Here is a 19,230-nt window from a genome sequence, read left to right as displayed (position 1 = left end):
TACATAATATAATATGACCTGTCTGTCTGTATTTCTGTATGTCTATATGGTCAAAAAACTATACCGCTCCCGCATCAGCAAGGACTCCTCCCCCGCCCAACTTCTGCCTTTATACCAACACAATTAACACAGTACAATGAATGGGCGAGAGGGGGGGCCAAAACTGAGTTACACTAATAACAAATGAATATATCTCAATCCGGTAAATAAATCATAAAGGTACGTACCTAATATTTCATCATATACATTAATATTTAATATATTTACACAAATGTACATGGAGCTCAGTATGTTCAGTCTTTTATACAAAATAGCCCAAACGGCTCTAACAAACCTTATTTTCTAAGTGTATAATAAACATGTTTTCTTTTGATTATTTAATTACCTAAGTCATGCTATTTCAAGTTATCCTTTTGGAGCTGAATATCACGTTGTTAAAAATCATCCTAAATTGGCATGGCTATAAATTGGGCAATTGAAGGCATCTAGGGCGAAATATATGTTCGAGGAAAATGAACATTGTATGCAACGTAGTAGGCAACATTATTGGCAAGGGACGTGATGCCTCGATGCCAAAGCTATTTAGAGTTGTTAAACGGTTGAAGAGTGTGTTGTATAACGCGTAATCTTGTCAAAATTCCGCTTGTAACAACCATCAGAATTGGTTAAAAATATTTACATTACATTATATTAGGCAATAATGAAGAGTAGGCAAAGTGGTTGTGTCGTATTAAAATTCTATCAAATGTTTTACATTGCAACGAGTCCAGTCAGGGTGCTGCAGAACCCCTGCAGTACCTCTGCGAATCCCGGATTGAGAACTCCTGATTTAGCAGATGCTCTATCCAGAGCGATTTACAGTAAGTGTATTCATCTTAAGATAGCTATTTATTTTAGAAATAAACGAATAAATTCTTAATAAAATTGTCATCTCACCCTTAGCTTTGGTGTCATGTTCCCCAGAGAGATGCATTTAGAGGCAGGGCCCCCCTCCTCTCTCCCCCAGAGAGACTCTGTTTAGAGGCAGGGCCCCCCTCCTCTCTCTTCCCAGAGAGACTCCCTTTAGAGGCAGGGCCCCTCTCCTCTCTCCCCCAGAGAGACTCATTTTAGACCACTGACCCCTAAACAGAGATGCAGCATGTTGGTTGTGGTTAACACAGTGACAACTCATTCTAGAATGTCAATTGTTCTCTTTTACTCATGATCTCTTAGAAATAAAACATTTACTAACAGACATATCCAAACAGTCGCGTGATTTAATTTAATCACATGAACATTGTTACGTTCCTCAACAAGAAATAAAACATTGTCTCTCAAACAGAAGAAGGAACTAACAAAGAGTCACTAACAACAACCAAAACGAAACAGGTGGTTTTAGGAGGGGTTCTGAAAGACACTCATGGGGGGTGTCCACTAGTGGTGGGAAACAGAGGCTTTTGAACCCTTTGGGGCTTTCACCAAGTGCCGAAAACGCCATGGATATATTTGAGTGCTAATAAACAACATTTAGTTCGAATGTGGGGTTCGCTTTTTGCCTCCAGGTTCACTATGTTTTGAAAAACGATGCATATGTGACTTTCAACGTGGCACCGTCATAGGATGCCACCTTTCCAACAAGTCAGTTCGTCAAATTCCTACCCTGCTAGAGCTGCCCCGGTCAACTGTGAGTGCTGTTATTGTGAAGTGGAAACATCTAGGAGCAACAACTGCTCAACCGTGAAGTGGTAGGCCACACAAGCTCACAGAAATATTAATATCATTAATTGAACTGCTTGCCATGAACAGATCTGTGAGGTCTTAACTCAAAGGTACTATATAGACTTTATGGTCATTTAAATGGGGTTGAACATTCATCCCATCAGATTGTGTAAAGGATTTTATGAGTTCTGAAAAATACAGACTTGGAAGCATCTCTGACCTCACCCTGCTGAAACACACCCAAGGAAAGACCACATAGCTACAGTTATATGCTTTTCTGTTTTTACCCACTTTTACAGCCAATGTAAAAGTTTTACAGCCAATGTAAATGTTACTGGCATCCATATGAATCAGTGGAAAATACAGACTAGTTAGCTATCTCCCAATAGATGGACCCCACGCAGAACTTTCAGCAATGCAGCATCTTCAGTAAGCAGTATTCCAGACACTCTCTTCTTATGAACCAGTTGCTATTAAATGAAGTTTTTTTTACAGAAAACCTGCGGCTACGGTAGAATTCTAGGCTAATCTGGCTGGCACCTCTGTTCCAAGATAGTCAGGAACAGTCGGAGTGGAGGGGGCTGTGGAGCCTTATCCTGGCGGTCTTGTGGAAGGGGTGGGTAGGCTCTGCACACGGAGCTAACTGGAGCTCGGCAGCATCATCACTGTTGGGCTTGCCGCGGCCCGCTGGTTTGATGATGCTGCTGCTGCTCATCACTCTTCCTTTGGCTTTGTTTGGCTACTTTCGTCCATTGTCTGAAGAAGCCTATTGTGGTGAAACGTCAGGAGCACATTTTTAAAATGTACTTTTAATCTTTTTAGAAACTTTTAAATGAATCACATGGATTCTAACTGGGGACTCAGCTAAAACTAGACAAATACACCTTTTTATTTTGGTATTTGGGGGGCCAAATAAATGTATACCAACAAGTGGACAATTCCCAGCAAAAGCATGGAGCTACAACTCTCTAGTGGAGAATAGAGGAGTATTCCCTTGGAGAATCCAGAGTGGCTCACTGAAGAAAAACATATTGGAGAATAACAACAATCTCAATCTGAAGCTCTAAAGAAAAAAGGGGAATTCCTCTGAAAATCAGGAACACCATTCTTCCTCCTGCCCCACCTATTGTCCCTGTATGAATATTAGTTGGCATCTAATTGAAGAACATACTGCTTTATAGATCCCAGCCTGACAAACAATTGTTTGGGCCTTACTTTGAGCACTTGCACTGGGCCTCATTGAGTCTCCATGTGTCAAGCAGTACAGAGAAACGCCCTCTAGATGACAGCAGAGGCCTGCTCTTGGATCTACCCTGTCTAACCACCAGTTTAGTGACCTTGTTCCATCAATATGTCCATACTACTTCACGACCGATTTGAGGTCTTGACCAGCAACGTCCCATTGGGCTCAACCAAGCCGAGAGTGAGGTTCTAGAAAGAGGACTGACTTTCATACCAACTCCTAAACAGGTGGACTGCGGGGAGCTCCGGAGGGATCTACACTTCTATCATAGAAGATTGAAGTTATTAGATCATTTTGATTATGAAACAGATTTTCCTCATATACTATTTCCAAACCCCTCACATTGGGAACCTCAGTTGGAGTCAGTGTCAGAAACTATACAGACTGTTATACGTTGGGATGTGGCTTCCTTTTTCCCAATTCAGAACCAGACCTGTATATCAGCTCAACCTTACACATCTTTCTAAAAAATCAAGCTCTAGAAACATTGAACATCAGAATATAGTGATTAAACCAGCAGATAAGGGGGGCTCAGATTGTTGTAATGGATAAAGTGAATATCTTCTTGAAGCCAATAGACAATAGGATAATGGTAAACACTATGTTCCATTGTCCCACTCAACACAACCGGAAAACACAAAGATTAATCCAGGAGATAGTGAGTAAACTATATGAGGATCAGTACATTACAGATAAACAGATGGTCTATCTTTTTGGGGCAGATTCTCCAAGGCCTAGGCAGTTTTACTTACTGCCTAAAATACATATCTCCTGAGACGTTGGCGGTTCCCTACGGCTGACCAATAGTAAGTGATTGTGTCTCAGAATCTTCCTGTATGCTGATTATATTGCCTTTTATATCAACCCTCTATCCCAGAAACACCCCAGGTATGTTAAGGATAGTTATGAATGCAGGGTTTATTACTATTGTATTACTCTTTATATTAACTTAGCTACTGACTTGTTCTATTGTTGTTGTCAAGAGGTTAACCTGCTAGTCAGCATTTCATTGCACTGTTAACTCCATGTATATGACAAATAAACCAACTTGAACTTAGAAGGGAAGGGGGAGGACAGCCAGAAAGGGAGGGGAAAAGATGGCCAGCTAAATTACAGTATGTGTCCTCAAATGTTATGTCATCTAAACATCTCACATTAGCTGGAAGAACTGACAAATGAAATGAATCATAGAGGTCTTATAACTTATTCCATTCTACAGGTCCATTGTTTTGTCTCATGTCTCTTTATATTCATATAGCCTGGGTACTATGTAGCTGGATTGAAATCACCTTGTTTTATAACCTTCTTTGTTGCTCAGTGGTACTTCAATTGGCCGGACCATGCCCAATTCTTTCACACGGTAATGCTCCAGCATCCACTCAGAGCTTGTGCATCTAATGCATTCCTCAAATACTGCAGAGTTGTTAAGCAAGTCCCATCTTCATCCACATGTATTTGCTTATATGAAGATGAAACCTGAGGGGATCACTGTAGTGTGTCATAAATGCATCAAAAATGGTTCTGAGGTCCTCAACAATGCTATTCTGTACCGTAGCAGGGATGCAGTGTTCTTTCCTGATTTCCAAAATCAAAAAATAGATATTCTTTTTGAGACCTTCAATTAGCTGCTCAGTGTTGATCTCTGTGGCTTGAACATATTCAGCCTCTGGCAGACTCTCTACATCGCTCATGTCATCTTCAATGGGATCAGTCCCCGTCTCAAATTCATCATGAGGGCAATTCTCATCTAAGTTGGGGCTTAAAAGCTCTGTGGTTTTGGTAGATGTGTGACCGATAGGCGCTAAAACATATATTTGCTTTCCCACACCCATTAATTCACAGGTAATTAGAAAATGTGGTTCATGCTGGTGATAGAGGCCAATATGTGTGAGTCGTCTGGACACAAAGACAGTATGCTCGTTGCAAAGTGGACAATTGAAGAGAGTTGGCATTCTTCAGAAAGATTGTGAACCTTGGAATGATGGGATGGAATCATGGAGATCATTGGTACTCAGCCACTTGCAGACATCATCAAGGGACCAGTCTTCCACAGCCACACTCAAATTAAAGTTGACACATAGCGCAAAAAGTGAAGAAAAAATGTCTTTCCAGACAACCACCTTTCCTCCTAATTTGTATTTATGGTTGTTCCATAAAGAAGCAGAGCTTGTCAGGAAAGGTGAAGATGTCTGTCTCTTATTTATCTGACGCCATATTTCTTAGCATGGGACATTATGGGATTCTGCAGTCCCACATTTAAGTGTTGGCTCAGATAATATGATGCTCCAAATGGGGCATTAAGTTCTTCTTCCATGTCAACCCAAATTGGCCTATTAGAGTTCTCAATAAAGAGAGCCTATCTGGGCAGTTATAAAGGCTTCTTGCTATAATTACATGTTAGGAGCTTTAATCCTCCCTTCTAAGTCTTTACCTGTAATCTAGCTTGGTTCATCCTGGCCCTTTTAATAGTCCAAATGAATCATTTTGTCTATGGTGTTAAAGGTGTAGGCAGGTATGGACAGTGGAAACATGCTGATGACGTAATTCCGTTTAGGAGCTTTAACCATCTTCATAACATGTGGCCTACCCCCACAATGAGATGTATAGCTTGTCCCAGTTCTTCAACTGGAGTTGAATTTTGTTCAAACACTGTATTGATTGGATTGATTGATTGACTGCAAATACCTTCATTCACCATTCAGTTAGTATTGGAAAAGATGAAGGAATTACACAGAACACACTATAATCAAACTGTATTGATTGATTGATTCACTGTAAATACATTCATTCACCATTCAGTTAGTATTGGATAGACAAAGGAGTAACACAGAACACACTATAATCACACTTCAAATACATCCAAATACTTTATAGAGGCTAACCTGTTAGTAGATCCATAGCGAGCTTTAAATATTGTCTTGCTTTGGTCTGAACTACAGAGGACAGAACAATCCGCCTTCCAATACGCCAACCTGAAAGACATCAATTAGACACAAACACAACATAAACAACATGAGTATTCAATATCAAATGCATCTAACTAATCTGATCTGCTTTATGTATTCTTCTTTTTGTCAAGTTCGAACATAATCACATTGGGTCATCTGTGTGTGTGTGTGTGTGCGTGTGTGTGTGTGTGTGTCTTACCTGTTTGTGGTGGTTGATACATTTCTCTATCAGAGCTCACAGCTCCCAAACTCTCCACCACTTAACTGGACAGGGGCAGGATAAGCCAGGTACTAAAGGGAGGAGGATGGAAGGAGATGGTGAGAAAGTATATCATGGGTTTAAATGACTGCAATTTCTCAATATTGAGTCTAGCTAGCTAAAGTTAGCTAACGTTACAGTAACTGTAACTAGCTAGCTACTGTAGCTAACGTTAGCTAAAACGTACCAACATTTATACAACAATTACCAGCTAACATTACAGGCTATGTAGCTTGGCTAGCTGATTAAAACCAAGAGTACATTACATCATTTATTGTTTTTTAGTAATTTGATAGTAGTTTGATGAATTATTATCTTAGCTAAGCGAATAGCTAAGGTATCACTCACCTTTCACGTCAATCCGATGCAAGTCATCTCTTATTGGCCGCGTCTCTCCAACCATCCGCGCGCTTCCCCGCTTCCAGTTGTCTTATGACCAACGGTCTCAATTTGAATTCTACGCTAGCGCCCTTTACTCACGAGGGCGCTGCTGGTTCCAACCGGTTTGTTGACATAACATAAAAATGTATTACCTTCCATAACTCCAACTGGTGGACAATGTTGGGAGTGCTGTGGTTCTCACGGCACAAGTGGCACAGAAATATTTATCGGAGCCACAATCCCCACCGCGCCATAGCTCAGCCTCCTCCAAAACTCTACACACACTGCAGATGGCGTTGGGTGGAGGACATTCCAGCTCCACTGCAGACGGCGTTGGGTGGAGGACATTCCAGCTCCACTGCAGGCATGTGGAGTAGCTCCCTCAACCCCTTCCAGGCCTCAACATCCGCTGCCTGCAACATCGTATTGTTTTGAACAGAACCATTACCAGGCAACATTGGGATTAGTTTCTGAGTGACAGGGAGGAGAACCATTACCAGGCAACATTGGAATTAGTTTCTGAGTGACAGTGAGGAGAACCATTACCAGGCAACATTGGAATTAGTTTCTGAGTGACAGGGAGGAGAACCATTAACAGGCAACATTGGAATTAGTTTCTGAGTGACAGTGAGGAGAACCATTACCAGGCAACATTGGAATTAGTTTCTGAGTGACAGGGAGGAGAACCATTACCAGGCAACATTGGAATTAGTTTCTGAGTGACAGTGAGGAGAACCATTACCAGGCAACATTGGAATTAGTTTCTGAGTGACAGTGAGGAGAACCATTACCAGGCAACATTGGAATTAGTTTCTGAGTGACAGTGAGGAGGTCAATCAGATTTGTGAACATGGTCCCTAGCTGTGTGTTGCCGCTTTCCATGTCTGTTGTCTGTAACTTGTGAGGTGTGGAAACACTTTGTTGCTTTTATGAATTTTGTCTTGCTGCTTTTTGTTCTATGTTGCTCTGTCTGTATGCTACGTCTTGCTTGTCCTATGTTGCTATGCCTGTATGCTATGTCTTGTTCTATGTTGTTATTGTCTATATTGTAATTGTTTTTAATAACCCGCCCAGGGACATGCGGTTGAAAATTAGCCGGCTGGCTAAAACCGCACTTTTACTGAAACGTTGATTAATGTGCACTGTCCCTGTAAAAATAAACTCAAACTCAAACTCAAACCATTTCCAGGCAACATTGGAATTAGTTTCTGAGTGACAGGGAGGAGAACCATTACCAGGCAACATTGGAATTAGTTTCTGAGTGACAGGGAGGAGAACCATTACCAGGCAACATTGGAATTAGTTTCTGAGTGACAGTGAGGAGAACCATTACCAGGCAACATTGGAATTAGTTTCTGAGTGACAGTGAGGAGAACCATTACCAGGCAACATTGGAATTAGTTTCTGAGTGACAGTGAACAGAACCATTACCAGGCAACATTGGAATTAGTTTCTGAGTGACAGGGAGGAGAACCATTACCAGGCAACATTGGAATTAGTTTCTGAGTGACAGGGAGGAGAACCATTACCAGGCAACATTGGAATTAGTTTCTAATTGACAGTGAGGGAGAACCATTACCAGGCAACATTGGAATTAGTTTCTGATGACAGTGAGAGAACCATTACCAGGCAACATTGGAATTAGTTTCTGAGTGACAGTGAGAACAAAGCAGGGTTCCCCAACTCCGGGCGAATTTGGCCCGTGGGTGGTTCTATCCCCCCCCACACCATTTTTTATTTATTTAATTCAATGAATTTTATTTAAGAAATCAGTTCAAGTATCCCCATGCATAATAGAGGTACCTGATCATAATCAAGGTTTGAGTAATTATATTTTAGTCAAACATTATATCTGTTCGGCTTCTTGCAGTCAACACATCATCCTCATCATACATCATCACATCATCCTCATCATACCTCAACACATCATCCTCATCATACCTCAACACATCATCCTCATCATACATCAACACATCATCCTCATCATAGCTCAACACATCATCCTCAACATTAACATCATTGACATTATCATCATTGAATGTATTGACTTGTATAGATGCAGTAATCAGTATATCAGTTAATGTATTATATGTTAACATATCAATATATCCTAACTCACTGTTTCTGTTTCTCACTGTTCGGACTTGGGTTCCAGGGAAATAGCTGTCTGTTTGTTGACTAAAACTGTTTTTCTGTGGAGTCATGGAAGGCGTGATTTCTTCCCGTTGTCCATTGTCTGAGTATGTCTTTTACAAAAATAATCATCATAATATTGTTTTTAACATAGTCATTAAAAGTTATAACTATAATAAAACAGGCCATATCCATAAAGAGCTGGTTCTTCAATCCAGTCCTTTTCAGACCAATCGTTCTCCTCGGTCAAAGGTGAAGCCATTCTGTCAACTTGAACTATGTGTCTGTGGAGCCGTGCTGGACTTTGAAATAGTGTCCGTGCCCTATTATATACTGAACGCCTCGGGGGGGGGGGGTTTGGAGGCGTGTCTAGGTATGACAATGTGCAGGGTACCAGGTAGTTGAGGTAATAACTAGACTATATACAAGGAGTACCAGTACTGAGTCAATGTGCAGGGTACCAGGTAGTTGAGGTAATAACTAGACTATATATAAGGAGTACCAGTACTGAGTCAATGTACAGGGGTACCAGGTAGTTGAGGTAATAACTAGACTATATACAAGGAGTACCAGTACTGAGTCAATGTGCAGGGGTACCAGGTAGTTGAGGTAATAACTAGACTATATACAAGGAGTACCAGTACTGAGTCAATGTGCAGGGGTACCAGGTAGTTGAGGTAATAACTAGACTATATACAAGGAGTACCAGTACTGAGTCAATGTGCAGGGGTACCAGGTAGTTGAGGTAATAACTAGACTATATACAAGGAGTACCAGTACTGAGTCAATGTCCAGGGGTACCAGGTAGTTGAGGTAATAACTAGACTATATACAAGGAGTACCAGTACTGAGTCAATGTGCAGGGTACCAGGTAGTTGAGGTAATAACTAGACTATATATAAGGAGTACCAGTACTGAGTCAATGTGCAGGGTACCAGGAAGTTGAGGTAATAACTAGACTATATACAAGGAGTACCAGTACTGAGTCAATGTGCAGGGTACCAGGTAGTTGAGGTAATAACTAGACTATATATAAGGAGTACCAGTACTGAGTCAATGTACAGGACCAGGTAGTTGAGGTAATAACTAGACTATATACAAGGAGTACCAGTACTGAGTCAATGTGCAGGGGTACCAGGTAGTTGAGGTAATAACTAGACTATATATAAGGAGTACCAGTACTGAGTCAATGTCCAGGGGTACCAGGTAGTTGAGGTAATAACTAGACTATATACAAGGAGTACCAGTACTGAGTCAATGTGCAGGGGTACCAGGTAGTTGAGGTAATAACTAGACTATATACAAGGAGTACCAGTACTGAGTCAATGTCCAGGGGTACCAGGTAGTTGAGGTAATAACTAGACTATATACAAGGAGTACCAGTACTGAGTCAATGTCCAGGGGTACCAGGTAGTTGAGGTAATAACTAGACTATATACAAGGAGTACCAGTACTGAGTCAATGTGCAGGGGTACCAGGTAGTTGAGGTAATAACTAGACTATATACAAGGAGTACCAGTACTGAGTCAATGTCCAGGGGTACCAGGTAGTTGAGGTAATAACTAGACTATATACAAGGAGTACCAGTACTGAGTCAATGTGCAGGGTACCAGGAAGTTGAGGTAATAACTAGACTATATACAAGGAGTACCAGTACTGAGTCAATGTGCAGGGTACCAGGAAGTTGAGGTAATAACTAGACTATATACAAGGAGTACCAGTACTGAGTCAATGTGCAGGGTACCAGGAAGTTGAGGTAATAACTAGACTATATACAAGGAGTACCAGTACTGAGTCAATTTGCAGGGTACCAGGTAGTTGAGGTAATAACCAGACTATATATAAGGAGTACCAGTACTGAGTCAATGTGCAGGGTACCAGGAAGTTGAGGTAATAACTAGACTATATACAAGGAGTACCAGTACTGAGTCAATGTGCAGGGTACCAGGTAGAGTTGAGGTAATAACTAGACTATATATAAGAGTACCAGTACTGAGTCAATGTACAGGGGTACCAGTAGTTGAGGTAATAACTAGACTATATACAGGAGTACCAGTACTGAGTCAATGTGCAGGGGTACCAGGTAGTTGAGGTAATAACTAGACTATATACAAGGAGTACCAGTACTGAGTCAATGTGCAGGGGTACCAGGTAGTTGAGGTAATAACTAGACTATATACAAGGAGTACCAGTACTGAGTCAATGTCCAGGGGTACCAGGTAGTTGAGGTAATAACTAGACTATATACAAGGAGTACCAGTACTGAGTCAATGTCCAGGGGTACCAGGTAGTTGAGGTAATAACTAGACTATATACAAGGAGTACCAGTACTGAGTCAATGTGCAGGGGTACCAGGTAGTTGAGGTAATAACTAGACTATATACAAGGAGTACCAGTACTGAGTCAATGTCCAGGGGTACCAGGTAGTTGAGGTAATAACTAGACTATATACAAGGAGTACCAGTACTGAGTCAATGTGCAGGGTACCAGGAAGTTGAGGTAATAACTAGACTATATACAAGGAGTACCAGTACTGAGTCAATGTCCAGGGGTACCAGGTAGTTGAGGTAATAACTAGACTATATACAAGGAGTACCAGTACTGAGTCAATGTGCAGGGGTACCAGGTAGTTGAGGTAATAACTAGACTATATACAAGGAGTACCAGTACTGAGTCAATGTCCAGGGGCACCAGGTAGTTGAGGTAATAACTAGACTATATATAAGGAGTACCAGTACTGAGTCAATGTCCAGGGGTACCAGGTAGTTGAGGTAATAACTAGACTATATACAAGGAGTACCAGTACTGAGTCAATGTCCAAGGGTACCAGGTAGTTGAGGTAATAACTAGACTATATACAAGGAGTACCAGTACTGAGTCAATGTCCAGGGGTACCAGGTAGTTGAGGTAATAACTAGACTATATACAAGGAGTACCAGTACTGAGTCAATGTGCAGGGTACCAGGAAGTTGAGGTAATAACTAGACTATATACAAGGAGTACCAGTACTGAGTCAATGTGCAGGGTACCAGGAAGTTGAGGTAATAACTAGACTATATACAAGTGAGTACCAGTACTGAGTCAATGTGCAGGGTACCAGGAAGTTGAGGTAATAACTAGACTATATACAAGGAGTACCAGTACTGAGTCAATGTGCAGGGTACCAGGTAGTTGAGGTAATAACTAGACTATATATAAGGAGTACCAGTACTGAGTCAATGTGCAGGGTACCAGGAAGTTGAGGTAATAACTAGACTATATACAAGGAGTACCAGTACTGAGTCAATGTGCAGGGTACCAGGTAGTTGAGGTAATAACTAGACTATATATAAGAGTACCAGTACTGAGTCAATGTACAGGGGTACCAGGTAGTTGAGGTAATAACTAGACTATATACAAGGAGTACCAGTACTGAGTCAATGTGCAGGGGTACCAGGTAGTTGAGGTAATAACTAGACTATATACAAGGAGTACCAGTACTGAGTCAATGTGCAGGGGTACCAGGTAGTTGAGGTAATAACTAGACTATATACAAGGAGTACCAGTACTGAGTCAATGTCCAGGGGTACCAGGTAGTTGAGGTAATAACTAGACTATATACAAGGAGTACCAGTACTGAGTCAATGTCCAGGGGTACCAGGTAGTTGAGGTAATAACTAGACTATATACAAGGAGTACCAGTACTGAGTCAATGTACAGGGGTACCAGGTAGTTGAGGTAATAACTAGACTATATACAAGGAGTACCAGTACTGAGTCAATGTCCAGGGGTACCAGGTAGTTGACGTAATAACTAGACTATATACAAGGAGTACCAGTACTGAGTCAATGTGCAGGGTACCAGGTAGTTGAGGTAATAACTAGACTATATACAAGGAGTACCAGTACTGAGTCAATGTGCAGGGTACCAGGTAGTTGAGGTAATAACTAGACTATATACAAGGAGTACCAGTACTGAGTCAATGTCCAGGGGTACCAGGTAGTTGACGTAATAACTAGACTATATACAAGGAGTACCAGTACTGAGTCAATGTGCAGGGTACCAGGTAGTTGAGGTAATAACTAGACTATATATAAGGAGTACCAGTACTGAGTCAATGTGCAGGGATACCAGGAAGTTGAGGTAATAACTAGACTATATACAAGGAGTACCAGTACTGAGTCAATGTACAGGGGTACCAGGCAGTTGGACGTAATAACTAGACTATATACAAGAAGTACCAGTACTGAGTCAACGTGCAGGGGTACCAGGTAGTTGAGGTAATAACTAGACTATAAACAAGGAGTACCAGTACTGAGTCAATGTGCAAGGTACCAGGTAGTTTATGTAATAATGAGGCTATAAGGAGTACCAGTACTGAGTCAATGTGCAGGGGTACCAGGTAGTTGAGGTAATATTTACATGTAGGTAGGGGGTAAAAGTGACTAGGCAATCAGGATAGAGATTAAATCTCCTCATCCAGGGAGTGCACACACACACACACACACACACACACACACACACACACACACACACACAGGGAAGGAATGTTGTGTTAGTTTAATATTGTTTTAGGACTATGAAAATAGAAAAAAGGATTTGCCTATGGATTGTGAAAACAACAAAAATAAATGGGAAAATGGGATAGGAGAAATGACTAGAGACAGTGTTGTTTAACTCACTGACCATGACCCATGAGTTCTTCTTACCTTTGTTCAGTAGAAAAGTCTCCCTCTCTAAACTTTATAGGACGATTCATAGACCGGTCACTCTTCATGGACACACAGCTGGGTACAGGGGAGGCTGGGTCTCTCCTGCTTGATTGGACTTCAACACAACAGAGACAAACATTACGTCTCCATCTACTCTGAGCTCAGATGGGGAAACATAAGAAGAGTTTCATTCCAAAACGCTATATATCAATTTTCAGAAATGTTGGTCAATTAGCTTTTATTGTTTAAATAAATTATTAAACCACTACAAGGCTTTATAAAGGTGTCTAAAGTGTGTAATTTCCACTTTAAAATGTCAGACTTGATTTTCCCTGATGAAAAATGTATGAACCCCTTCAGAAAATATCCCTAATTATAATCCACCTAAAAATACACATTTGCTATTGCTCCAGGATTATGTTCCTGCTGTGAGAAACTGGGTCAAATTAAGATATGGCATCTGTAAATGCATTCATCTTAAGGTAGCTAGGTGAGACGACCACGTATCACAGTCAAATATACAGGATACGAACATTACATTCCAGCAAAACAATGGTTTTAAATCACATCTCAAATCTACAATAGTTATATTGAAGGTACCTATTAGTAATCATTTCTGATGAAAAAACACAAATGTGATTTTCTTTACTCCTATATAGCACTTTGGAATATAAATTCTTAAACAATATTGTCAGCTCACCTCTTAGTTTTGGTGTCATGTCCCCCAAAGAGATTCATTTTAGAGGCAGGGCCCCCCTCCTCTCTCTCCCCAGAGATATTCATTTTAGAGGCAGGGCCCCCCTCCTCTCTCTCCCCAGAGAGACTCATTTTAGAGGCAGGGCCCCCTCCTCTCTCTCCCCAGAGAGACTCATTTTAGAGCACTGACCCCTAAACAGAGATGCAGCATGTTGGTTGTGGTGAACACAGTGACAACTCATTCTAGAATGTCCATTGTTCTCTTTTATTCATGATCTCTCAAAAATAAAACAGTTTACTAACAGACGCATCCAAACAGTCAGGTGATTTAATGCAATGACTTTTTCTAGCCCAATGACTACTCAAAACCCACCAACAAGGCCTGAAAACTAGGCCAAAACATAGCCCCTGATAGCCTGGGCAAGATGTAGGCAAGATGTAAGCTGAATGATTTAGCAGCTTGCTTAGTTCAAATTGACAGATACATTTATTTAACATGAACAGCAAGGCGATGTTGAGGTAGGAAGTGCTTCTGTTGCCCAGTAGCCTGCTGGAATAGGCTACTGAGAATGGGGTCGTAATTTCAATCAATGAATGAAATATTAATAATATGGATATGAACTGAATAGGTCCATGCTTGTCAACAACAGCCAGGGTTATTTTTATACCTGTAGCCTAATCTGGCTGACTGTTACCTTCAATCTAATGCATTCTAACATCTGATCAGCAATTGCAATAGAACTGTGACCATGGTGACACTTGATAACTTCCAATTGAATTAACTAAACACGGCCATTATTAATTACATAATAACACAAGGCTACAACAACAATAAACTGAAGTTATAGGCTTACTTTAATGACAATGATAATAGCCTACCTCATAACATGTGGGCCTACTGATTAGTTTCCACTTTGAAAACTGCTGTCTGTCAGCAACTCAAACTCAAGTAGCAGTTCTACTAACTAGTAATATCTCATTCCAGGTATTCATTCTTACTCGCCTTTAGAATAGATTATTGTTCAGAAATACTTAGAAATACTCACTTTATTTTTTAGTTCTCTCCATATAGTGTTTTCTGCTCTGTCGTCTCAAAATGGATCCTGTAAAAAAAAAAAACATTTACTTTCTGTTTCACTCAGCAGTCTCCACACCCTGATAATAAAGTGTTTTATTGGTATCTTCCACTAGATGGCAGTAAACACCTGCTGTAACTAGACTTTACAACAGTAAGTGTTATGTTTCTTGGTCCTGGTGACTCCTGGGAAGTGTCTCAGAGGAGGAGTGCTGACCTAGGATCAGGTCTCCCTGTCCATGTAATCTTATTCATTATGATTGTTTTGTCTCATGTCTCTTTATATTCAAATACCCTAGGGACTATGTAGCTGTATTGAAATCACCTTGTTTTATAACCTTCTTTGTTGCTCAGTGGTACTTCAATTGGCCTGACCATGCCCAATTCTTTCACACAGTAATGCTCCAGCATCCACTCAGAGCTTATGCATCTAATGCATTCTCAAATACTTCAGAGTTGTTAAGCAAGTCCCTGAGATTGGGGCTTAAAAGCTCTGTGGTTTTGGTAAATGTGTGACCGACAGGCGCTAAAACATCCATTTGTTTTCCCACACCCATTAATTCCACAGGTAATTAGAAAATGTGGTTCATGCTGGTGATAGAGGCCAATATGTGTGAGTCGTCTGGACACAAAGACAGTATGCTCGTTGCAAAGTGGACAATTGAATAGAGTTGGCATTCTTCAGAAAGATTGTGAACCTTGGAATGATGGGATGGAATCATGGAGATCATTGGTACTCAGCCACTTGCAGACATCATCACGGGACCAGTCTTCCACAGCCACACTCAAATTAAAGTTGACACATGAAGCAAAAGTGAAAAAAAATGTTGTCTTTCCAGACAACCACCCTCCTCATTTGTATTTATGGTTGTTCCATAACGAAGCAGAGCTTGTCAGGAAAGGTGAAGATGTCTGTCTCTTATTTATCTGACGCCATATTTCTTAGTATGGGACATTATGGGATTCTGCAGTCCCACATTTAAGTGTTGACTCAGATAATATGATGCTCCAAATGGGGCATTAAGTTATTCTTCCATGTCAACCCAAATTGGCCTATTAGAGTTTTCAATAAAGAGAGCCTATCTGGGCAGTTATAAAGGCTTCTTGCTATAATTACATGTTAGGGAGCTTTAATCCTCCCTTCTAAGTCTTTACCTGTAATCTAGCTTGGTTCATCCTGGCCCTTTTAATAGTCCAAATGAATCATTTTGTCTATGGTGTTAAAGGTGAGGCAGGTATGGACAGTGGAAACATGCTGATGATGTAATTCAGTTTAGGAGCTTTAACCATCTTCATAACATGTGGCCTACCCCACAATGACATTTGTAGCTTGTCCCAGTTCTTCAACTGGAGTTGAATTTTGTTCAAACACTGTATTGATTGATTGATTGACTGCAAATATATTCATTCACCATTCAGTTAGTATTGGAAAAGACTAAAGGAATTACACAGAACACACTATAATCACACTTCAAATACATCCAAATACTTTATAGAGGCTAACCTGTTAGTAGATCCATAGTGAGCTTTAAACGTTGTCTTGCTTTGGTCTGAAATACAGAGGACAGAACAATCCGCCCCAATACACCAACCTGAAAGACATCAATTAGACACAAACACAACATAAACAACATGAGTATTCAATATCAAATGCATCTAACTAATCTGATCTGCTTTATGTATTCTTCTTTTTGTCAAGTCGAACATAATCTACATTGGGTCATCTGTGTGTGTGTGTGTGTGTGTGTGTGTGTGTGTGTGTGTCTGTTTTACCTGTTCGTGGTGGTTGATACATTTTTCTATCCGAGCTCACAGCTCCCAAACTCTCCACCACTTAACTGGACAGGGGCAGGATAAGCCAGGTACTAAAGGGAGGAGGATGGAAGGAGATGGTGAGAAAGTATATCATGGGTTTAAATGACTACAATTTCTCAATATTGAGTCTAGCTAGCTAAAGTTAGCTAACGTTACAGTAACTGTAACTAGCTAGCTACTGTAGCTAACGTTAGCTAAAACGTACCAACATTTATACAACAATTACCAGCTAACATTACAGGCTATGTAGCTTGGCTAGCTAATGAAAACCAAGAGTACATTACATCATGTATTGTTTTTAAGTTATTTGATAGTAGTTTGATGAATTATTATCTTAGCTAAGCGAATAGCTAAGGTTCACTCACCTTTCACGTCAATCCGTTGCAAGTCATCTCTTATTGGTCGCGTCTCTCCAACCATCCGCGCGCTTCCCGCTTCCAGTTGTCTTTTCACCAACGGTCTCAATTTGAATTCTGCGCTCGAGCGCCCTTTACTCAGGAAGGCGCTGCTGGTTCCAAACCGAACCCCTCTTTTGAAAAGGCTTCTTCAAAGAACCCCTGAAGTCTACAACGGTTCAACAACGAGCTGATGGCAGAGTATAGGCTTGGAAATTCATCTTAAAGTATATTTTTACCTTATATTATCCTAAAGGATTCTACAGGAAGCTTTTCTTTAAGAGTGTAGTTCACGGTTTACTCATTTATCTGCAAAACCATGCCTTCCGAGTTGTAAAGGGGTGGCCAGCAACATAATTATTTTTAAAAGTCTACCATGACAACAACTATCCTATTGACTATATCCAGTAATAGTTTCTATTGTTCTAGTTAAGATCTCACAACACAGTTACGCTACTACAATTAAGGCATAAGACATAAGTATATATCATTTCAAAATACAGACAAAATTGCCTTGAACGTGTCATGTAATACAATTTTTGAAAAACACTAAAAAGGTATTCTCCCAAGGTCAATACTTCAAAAAATAATGAATCATAAAATGTTTGTCCTCTGTAGTTGCGTGTCTTTCTTTAAATACTCGTTGTCCAATCAAATCACACAATCTACAGATGGTGCTTCAATCCAAAGAAAACTTTATTGATTGGCACATTTTCTGTTTAGAGATACTGAGAAAAAACAACCAGGAAAGATAAATCATAAAAATATATGTTTATTTACATATTACAATAATTGTATAGCCTAGGTTTCATTTACAAACAGACACATTCACTACATTTGTTCCATTATTCACTTAATTACTTATTATTTTCAGTAAACTCTTATTCTATAACATTTACACTGCTAGTTTTACACATTATATTTATATATATATATATATACACACACTACCGTCATTTATATAAATATAATATATAATGATCAATATATAACCATATAATATATATATAGCATTTACTATATAGACACACACACACACACACACACACACACACACAAACAGCTAAGGTGAAGAAGGTAAGATTGTCTGTTACACCACCTAAGGTGAAGAAGGTGAGATTGTCTGTTACACCAGCTAAGGTGAAGAAGGGTGAGATTGGCTGGAACACCAGCTAAGGAGAAGAAGGTGAGATTGGCTGTTACACCAGCTAAGGTGAAGAAGGTGAGATTGGCTGGAACACCAGCTAAGGTGAAGAAGGTGAGATTGTCTGTTACACCAGCTAAGGTGAAGAAGGTGAGATTGGCTGTTACACCAGCTAAGGAGAAGAAGGTGAGATTGGCTCTTACACCAGCTAAGGTGAAGAAGGTGAGATTGGCTGTTACACCAGCTAAGGTGAAGAAGGTGAGATTGGCTGTTACACCAGCTAAGGAGAAGAAGGTGAGATTGGCTGTTACACCAGCTAAGGAGAAGAAGGTGAGATTGGCTGTTACACCAGCTAAGGAGGAGAAGGTGAGATTGGCTGGAACACCAGCTAAGGAGGAGAAGGTGAGATTGGCTGTTACACCAGCTAAGGTGAAGAAGGTGAGATTGGCTGTTACACCAGCTAAGGAGGAGAAGGTGAGATTGGCTGGAACACCAGCTAAGGAGGAGAAGGTGAGATTGGCTGTTACACCAGCTAAGGAGAAGAAGGTGAGATTGGCTGTTACACCAGCTAATGTGAAGAAGGTGAGATTGGCTGTTACACCAGCCAAGGAGAAGAAGGTGAGATTGTCTGTTACACCAGCTAATGTGAAGAAGGTGAGATTGGCTGTTACACCAGCTAAGGTGAAGAAGGTGAGATTGGCTGTTACAGCAGCTAAGGAGAAGAAGGTGAGATTGGCTCTTACACCAGCTAA

The 19,230-nt window shown here is 40.5% G+C and overlaps 1 long non-coding RNA gene across 2 annotated transcripts; it reads right to left on the bottom strand.

Moving 5' to 3' along the window:
* Window positions 1–1,089: 1,089 nt before the first annotated feature.
* On the bottom strand, window positions 1,090–16,940 carry LOC121556459. Of its 2 annotated transcripts, XR_006658505.1 has the most exons (4): window positions 16,898–16,940; window positions 16,629–16,716; window positions 15,823–15,908; window positions 15,112–15,152 (listed from the first exon to the last, which is right to left on the bottom strand). It is a non-coding gene; the product is annotated as an uncharacterized LOC121556459 (long non-coding RNA). The 2 variants fall into 2 exon arrangements; XR_006658504.1 differs by lacking the exons at window positions 15,112–15,152; window positions 15,823–15,908 and adding an exon at window positions 1,090–1,121.
* Window positions 16,941–19,230: the final 2,290 nt, after the last annotated feature.

The sequence above is a fragment of the Coregonus clupeaformis genome, unplaced genomic scaffold, assembly GCF_020615455.1.
Source record: "Coregonus clupeaformis isolate EN_2021a unplaced genomic scaffold, ASM2061545v1 scaf0288, whole genome shotgun sequence".
NCBI classification, from domain to species: domain Eukaryota; kingdom Metazoa; phylum Chordata; class Actinopteri; order Salmoniformes; family Salmonidae; genus Coregonus; species Coregonus clupeaformis.
Note: the sequence above shows the minus strand (reverse complement) of the source record. Positions and strands in the feature narration are given on the sequence as shown.